We start from the raw sequence: 7,830 nt of genomic DNA, 5'->3' as shown, positions 1-7,830 counted from the left end.
TTTCCCCCTCTATATAGAGTTTTCCTTGACTAAAAAAGATGGAAGCAACAGCTGGACATCTGATATCTTTCCTGCAAGGAGGGTGGGAGGGAGGGCGGGAGAGAGAGAGAGAGAGAGTACTAGGACACCTCATAGGCACAAAGTTTGGGCAGCATCTGGACAAGCAGAGAGGCTATTAACTAGCATAACATCGTCCTCTCCCATCACTGCCAATTTGCTTGAAGTTAGGAGCAAACAAACCAATTCCCCTTCTATTGGACCTGGCAGAGACATCCTGGAGTTGAGTGGACCTGAGTTTGCAAGCCCCCACTAGACGGCCTGCCCCAGAATGGGGAGGAGGCTGTGCATACGTCTGATCTTCTGCGAAGGGTGCGAAGGAGTTGTGTTCTTGCCACTGAAAGAGGGAACAAGAAAGGCAAGGAAATTCTACCCTTGGCCAGGTGTGAGAAATGAAGTTGCAGTAGTTCCATTGTGCCAGCCTCAAAAATTTTAATTCCATTTTTTTCTTAGCCCATATTTTTTGAAGTAGAAAATGTAATGGTAAAATGGCAACATTTAGCATTGTCAACTTGGATATCCCAATATACTATACCAGGAAATGACATGTAAGAAGATAAGTTGTAACACCAAGTAAAGGCTCTGGAGCTCCAAATAAAATGCTCCCTTTTGTTTGTCCCCCAAGGCCCGCACCCTGGAGATTTCTGAGTGCTTAGTGTTGTATCAACACTAACACTACCGCCCTGAGTCCCTCGGGAGAAGGGCGGTATATAAATTTAATAAATAATAATAAATAATAATAACTCCAGCTTCAATGAAATAAAACAGGCTGACTTTTGTAACTGGACTTTTCTTCTGTGTTTGTCTAAGAGAAAGAAATGTTCTCCCTGATGTACTTTTTTCCATTTTTCAATGTTTAAAGATATTTGAAGAAGTAAAACAGAAAAAGAATGACAAAGAAGGAAAGAGGAATACATTTAAGAATTACAAAATGTGAAGTTTACTTAAGAATGACAAAATATCAACTTTACTTACAAATTTACAGAATATCAAGATAAAAATAACATTTCCATATTATTCTTACAAACAATATTACATTTGAACTTGATTAGTCATAAAACTTCTATTTTTATCTTCATGGGGAATCAGATAAAATCTAGTGTTTTAGTTCTTATGTTACATGAAGCTCAGACTATGTGTAGAATTATAGTCTGTAAACACTTTCCAAATCAAGTTAAGTTAAAGACTTTTTAGATATGAAGTTCCTTGGGAATTGATGTCTACTTTCCAAATTCATCCATCCATCCTTCATTGACTGTAATTCTTAATGGTTCTGTAGGTGTAGAACATTTTAGTGGTGGTTATCATAGGCTAATCCAACTCCATATTCCTTGTGATAATTGACAAAAAATCAAAAACAGAAGAGAAAGGTCAGTGTTTCAAATTTGTTTCATCCTGTCCTTCAAAATTGCTGAGGTTTAGACACGGCCACTGATCCTGAAGAATGATCCAACCTGTTGATTACATTTTGGAGCACTTGTTTGGATACGCATTCTCTACTTTACAATCAGTACAGGAGTAATATATCAATGAAAAGATTCTTAAGAAATATTGTAGAATATTTTATTCCATACTCTCTATATAGTAATAGCAATATGTATCTTTCCATTGTTACATATGAATTGTCTGGATAAGGTCTGCACCCATTTAATTAAGCAGATTCAGTAAGAGCTAATAGATAAATCCTAAGAACTATTCTGAGTCCTGGGTTAGAAGCATTTTACGTTCTATCATGTTTTTAAGTATATCACATTGTTTTTGTCGTTCCTTTTGAGCTATACTGATTATCAGAATATTGAAACTATGGAAACCAAAGTGGCATTTCTCACTGTTCAAAGGAGAGTCTCAAAAGATCTCATCTGTTTTATTAAAGGTTAAATTTTGCACTCCATATGAATTAATTTCTCATTATTGATCAGTTTTAACACATTCCTCTTCATGAAGATCAATGTTTAACAATGAAGGAAGAGAAAATAAACCTGAGTTTATTCTTTTTTAAAATTAGTTCTATATTTTAATAAACAATCTGTGACTCAGTTGAGTCAGAGAGATTCCCTTACGGGATTCCTTACCGGCTTTCAACAATGGCAGACCTTCTAATGGACTGGAAAAGTTTTTCAAAATTCAGGGGTACTTTCAGAGATTCTGTTTCTGCCTTGAAAGTAGCCCCTGTTGAACTGTATAGCGGCCAAACATCAGCACAGGAAATGTCTTACGACATTTATATTATGTCATAAAATGTTTTATGATAGTTTTTATGTACATTATTTCAAATTGCCAAATTTCAGTTTCATGGGCGTTGTGGGCCCTGAATTTTGGATGCATTATGTAAATTAGCCCATTTAAAGTGCCTTGGATGAAAAGGTTTTGCCTTGGGGTGCATCGTTTCGTCCAGCTTTTAAAGGTTGCAGATGAGAGCACTGGTCGGGTCCAGAGTTATGAGCACTGGTGCACTGAAGACTTCCACTTGCGTCAGACCACGAGGCTTTGAGGAGGGCAGGCATTTAAAGTCCTGATCTTTTCATTTAAGTGATCCAGCCATATGGTGATATAAAAGCGTTTGCTGCCTTGAGTTACTTATCAAGTAATATAACCAGGATAAAAATTAATTGAATAAATAAATAATCCAATATATAATTAGATCAGACAACTAGCTTGACAATATTATTTCAAATTTGGTACATCAATCAGCCGCACTATTTTGCATCTGCTAGAATACCGAATTTGATCCTAAGTCCTTTATTTAATCAAATTACTTATTTGTCTAACGTTAAACAGTCTTTTTATAGAACATAGAATATACAATCATGGGGCTGGAAGATACTTAGGAGGCCTTCTAGTCCAGCCCCCTTCTAACTATTCTGGTCAAATGATTGTCTGGTCCAGTTTTGAAAATGTCTGATGATTAAGCCCCCACAACTCTGGGTGGCCCTTCCTCCTGTCCTTCAAAGTCCCTTAAACTGCTTTGCTTAGTCTTCTTCTAGATGGGGGAAGGTCCAAATGGACCTAAGCAGAACTGACACCCAAAATAAGGGAAAGATCTGAAAGAACTCCCTTTTTAAGTAGAAGGCGAGACTCCCCAAATAAAGAGAAATGGTTAGGAAGTAAATGGCTCCCTTGAAGGAGCTTAAACCCCCAGGACCAGATCTATTCTCCCTGAGAAACCCTTTCTAGGATCCTTAAAAAATCCTGGAGAGCAGGAATAGAGTCAGAGGACCAGAGGAAGCCAAATGTTCTGGAAAAAAGGGAAAATATCCATGTGATTTTAGACTAGCTAGCCAAACACCTAATTATCTGTCTAATGTGCATGTATATTGATTCATACAGTGTGGATGTAGAATTATTATCCTTTTTATTATCTTCTTTACTTCCCCCTTTCAATGTTGTTGTTGTTGTTGTTGTTGACATAGTGAGATATACAGTCTGGATTTGACATTTTTGTCTACCTATCAAGTCCTTACCAAGGACCTGGGATAGGCAGATCTGGATGTTAGATGGTGTTACAGATCTCGTCGCAGGATTCAAGCTGTTCCCAGTAAGGCCGCCTTTTGCAACTGACTGATGGAAAATTTGTCAATCCCAAGTGGTGTTCCAGTGGTTTTGGGATTGCACCCAAGGCACCTATTACTATTGGTACTACCCTTGCTTGCCTTTGCCAAAGTTCTTCTATTTCTATTCGTAGGTCTTTGTATTTTGTTATCTTCTCCAGCTTTTTCTCTTCTGTTCTGCTGTCTCCAGGCACTGCCACGTCCACTATCCAGACTTTTTTGTCTTTCTTATCGACAATTGTTAAGTCCAGAATGTTATGTGGCAGGTGCCTTCTGTTTGAATTCTAAAGTCCTAGAGCAATTTAACTTTTTAATTTTCTATGACTTTCTCTATTTTATGGTCCCATCAGTTCTTGTTTGCAGGCAAATGATATTTTTTGCAGATCTTGCAATGCACAACATCAAGATAGTATTTCACTGGGGGATTATTATTACTATTATTATTGTTGTTGCTGTTGTTGTTATTTATTGATTTAATCTTCAATTTGATTCACTGGGACTGGTAAAAACTTAACAGTTCAAGTCCTAACCAAGGGCCTATAAGCTGTTAAGTTAACATCTGAGTATACAGACAGTTCTGAATAAGTTGGGTTTTTTTGCAAAGTCAGGATATTCAGGTCTGATAAGTTCAAAACTCCCCGGATCTAGGCAGCCCTTTAGGTATTGCTTCAAGGGCTCTGATTACTATTGGCACAACCATTGATTTCTTCCTCCACAGTTACTCAACTTCAATTTGCAAATCAAATATTTTGTTATTTTTTCTAGCTGTTTCTCTTTAATTTGTGGATCACCTGGTATTGCAATATCAGCGAACCAGACTTTTTTCTTTTCCACAATAGTGATCTCAGGCATGTGGTGGGCCAGATGTCTGTCTGTTGGGATCGGAAAGTCCCACATTATTATTATTTTCTCTGTTGCTTTGCCAGTACACTGAGAGCTTCTGTAACAGAGAGAAATTCCTTGTATATATAATTACACTTGGCCAAATAAGTATTCAATTCAATTCAAACCGAATTAAACTCTGGAACAGATTAGCAAGTATTCAGTTTGTGAGCATTTAGAAAAGAATTCCTAGCTTGGCGGGAGAAGAATGGATTCATCAAGGTCAAGCATTCCCTTTTTTGGTGAAGTGGCCAATTTATTACTTGCATTATTGGCAGGTGACAACAACGGCCTGACAAACTGAACAGTAACCATCTCTCTCTCTCTGGGGTTGTTTAAGCAAGGCCTGAGGCTGCAGTTGTTGATGCCTGCCCTGGGCAAGGAGGAACTAAATCATATCCAATCTTTGCTTCTATGACTCAGAGCCCACTTGTCGAGCCCCACAGGCCTGACATTCGTCAGGGGGGGTGGCACTAGGTGGTGTTCCTCGCTCGGGAGTCGTCCCCATCCCAGCTGGCTCCTCAGGACTCCTCAGCCCGGTTGCGGCTGCTCCATCCGACCCGCCCGGGATGCCTGCAGACTCCCGGCTGTCTCCGGCGGCCGTGTCTGCGTTGGACTGCCCTCGGAGCCTCTGGTCACCTCCAGCCACCGTGCCTGCGCACGAGGGATGTGCAGGCAACAAGGCAGGACCCCGACCAGCTCTGGATGCCACACCTGCACAGGGAGGACTCACGGACGATGAGGCAGGCTCCCGGCCGTTTCCGGCGGCCATGCCAGTGCGGGGGTGCCTTGAGGGGCCCAACATGCAGCTGATGTTTCGGGCTTCCCTCGCTGTGCGGTGGACCCATGCCGGCCGAGAGGACTCATTCGGCCGGGGCTTCGGGATCGCCAGCTCTGCTACCGCACCTCCTGACTGTGGGGGGTTTGATGTTGGGACTGTCTGGCTGGGGAACTGGGGTGGCTCCAATGGGCAGAGGGGGTCCCAGAGCCTAGGGGCCGTGAAGAGAATGGTCCCAGGTGGGAAGGAGCCAGTGGTGGTGGGGCGTGGGGGTTTGGTGTGGGGGTTTCCGGGGATACATACCTGCCGGGGAAGAGCATGTGGAGCACAGGGGAAAGGCGGAAGCCAAAAGGACCTGGAGGGGAGGGGTAGCGTTTATATGGGGGGCTGGGTGGATGTCGGTTTGTTGGGGGGTTGTTTTGTGCCGGATGGCTTTAAACAACGTTGGATGCGGAGAGCATCCAATGCTGACTTTGTTCCCGCTTTGGTTTGCTTTTGCATGTGAATAAATGCATCTCCTTTGTGGGTTGTCTTCCGTTCCTGCTGTGAGTTGTTCCTGCCCTTTGCGGACGGGATTTGACAGTAAGTCAGCGTTCCTCTGTTTTTCCTCTTCCTGCTGTGCACCCTCTTGTGTGAGGAGGGCATGGCTGAAGGGATGCAAGGGGCCGTTTCAGAGGCCGCTGTGGATGGGGCAGCTGCTGCTGCTGCTGAGCCCCTTGATGCAGTGGAGGTGGAGAAGTCCCAGCCGGTGGTGAGGCCTAAGGTCTGGGACCCCCCCCCCCGGTAGTCTCTGCGGTTGAGCGCCCAGAAGCCAGCAGCCATGATCGTGGTGGAGAATGGTGGTTAAGCCCTGCCCTGGGGCGCACGGAACCTGGCCAGGGACAGGCGGCCTGGGCAAGCAGGGCGTTGATGGACTGGAGGGAGCGGCGCCTGACGGACAACGACGGAGAGGAATGGAGCTACTCCACTGCCCCCGGCAGCCACACCATGGAGATACTACGGGACAGGTTCGGGGAGGTTGGCTGCCCGGAGCCCGGCCCCTGGGTGGCTGCAGACCCCGAGCAGGAGGCGGGACAGTGGTCACTTGCGGGCACCCAGTCCATACATTCAGGGCTGTCTCGCTTCCGGCTGGCCAGCCCGAGGTTCAGAGGTCCATCCAGCTGGAGCACATCCCAAGCAAGAGCCCCGAGAACACAACCCCCTGCGGCATCGGTGCAGAGCGGTGCGGAGACCTGGCCAAGCACGGACAGGGGTTCCAGCCGGCAAGCAACAAGGCCAGCTGGCAGTGTACGGGGTCCAGGAGCACAGGTGGGGACCTGGGGCCCAGGCCTGGTGTGGGGGCCACCACCGCTACCGGTAACATATGATGGCCACCCTGACCGCTTGGCAATGTTGTTAGGACAGGTGATAAACCACCTGGACGTGTACGCCCAGGCCTACCCGTCCCAATGGGCGATGGTGGTAGTGGTGACGGCCTGCCTTCAGGGGGAGGCCGCGGCCTGGGCCGCCGACCTCTTTAGTGACCACGCCTGTGAGCTGGGGGACGTTGGTCTCTTTTTGGAAGCCCTGCAGGCTCGTTTTGAGGACATCTCGCGAGTCCATCGTGCCGAAGCCGATGTGCTGAACCTTTGCCAGCAAGGCAGACCGGTGGTGGCCTACGTCAGAGACTTCCGCACAATGGCCAGTAAACTGCGTTCATGGCCGGAGCACCTACTCATGCACCATTTCAAAGCTGGACTCGATGGGGCTTTGCATAGGGCATGTGTGGTGCGCGGTGTCCCAGCCCGGTTACAGGAATGGTTTCGGGTAGCTGTGGAATTGGACGTCAGGCTACAGGACGTACGGGGGAGGCTCGAGACTGTGCCCGGAGGCCATAGGTTGACCGAAAGAGCAAGGCCGGAGGAGCAGAAACCTGTAACAGTGCCGCAGAAGACCCCCTCCAGGTGCCAAGGTCAACGATCCGGTGCTTCAGATGTGATCAGCCGGGCCATCGAGCAGCGGATTGCCCACTGCCGCCAGCCCGGGTGGCCCCCTCCAGTCCTTCTGCATGGGGGGTCACTCTCAAGAGGACTGTGGAGCGCTCACTGGCCGCATACCAGGCACCAGGTGAGGTGCCCAGGACTCCAGCCCCTCTCCCGATTGAGACACCGGCAGCTGCTCGGCCTGCCCTCTACGACAGTTCTGAGGAGCAAGAGCAGGAGGAGGACCCAATGGTAAGCGCTCCAGTGTGCCCCTTTCTACTTCCGGTGTTGCTAGTGAGCCCACAGATGGGACAGAAGAGGGAGTATAGGGCTCTGATCGACACAGGGAGCACCCGTTGCCTTATAAGCCAGACGGTAGTATCCGAAGTGGGTGTTTCGTTGAAACGGCTGGCCGCTCCCCTTAGGTTCCAACAGGTGGATGGGTCTCTTCTGGGTGGGGCGCCCATAACCCATGTGACAGAACCAATCAGGGTGGAATTGGGAGAGCATTGGGAGACCCTGAGCCCTCCATGACGGAGGCAGTCATCCTGGGCCTCACCTGGCTGGATAAATGGGGCCCTACAATCTGGTGGGAGGGGGGATG

This window comes from Vipera ursinii (genome assembly GCF_947247035.1).
Source record: "Vipera ursinii genome assembly, chromosome: 10".
NCBI lineage: Eukaryota > Metazoa > Chordata > Lepidosauria > Squamata > Viperidae > Vipera > Vipera ursinii.
This window is presented reverse-complemented; position numbering follows the sequence as displayed.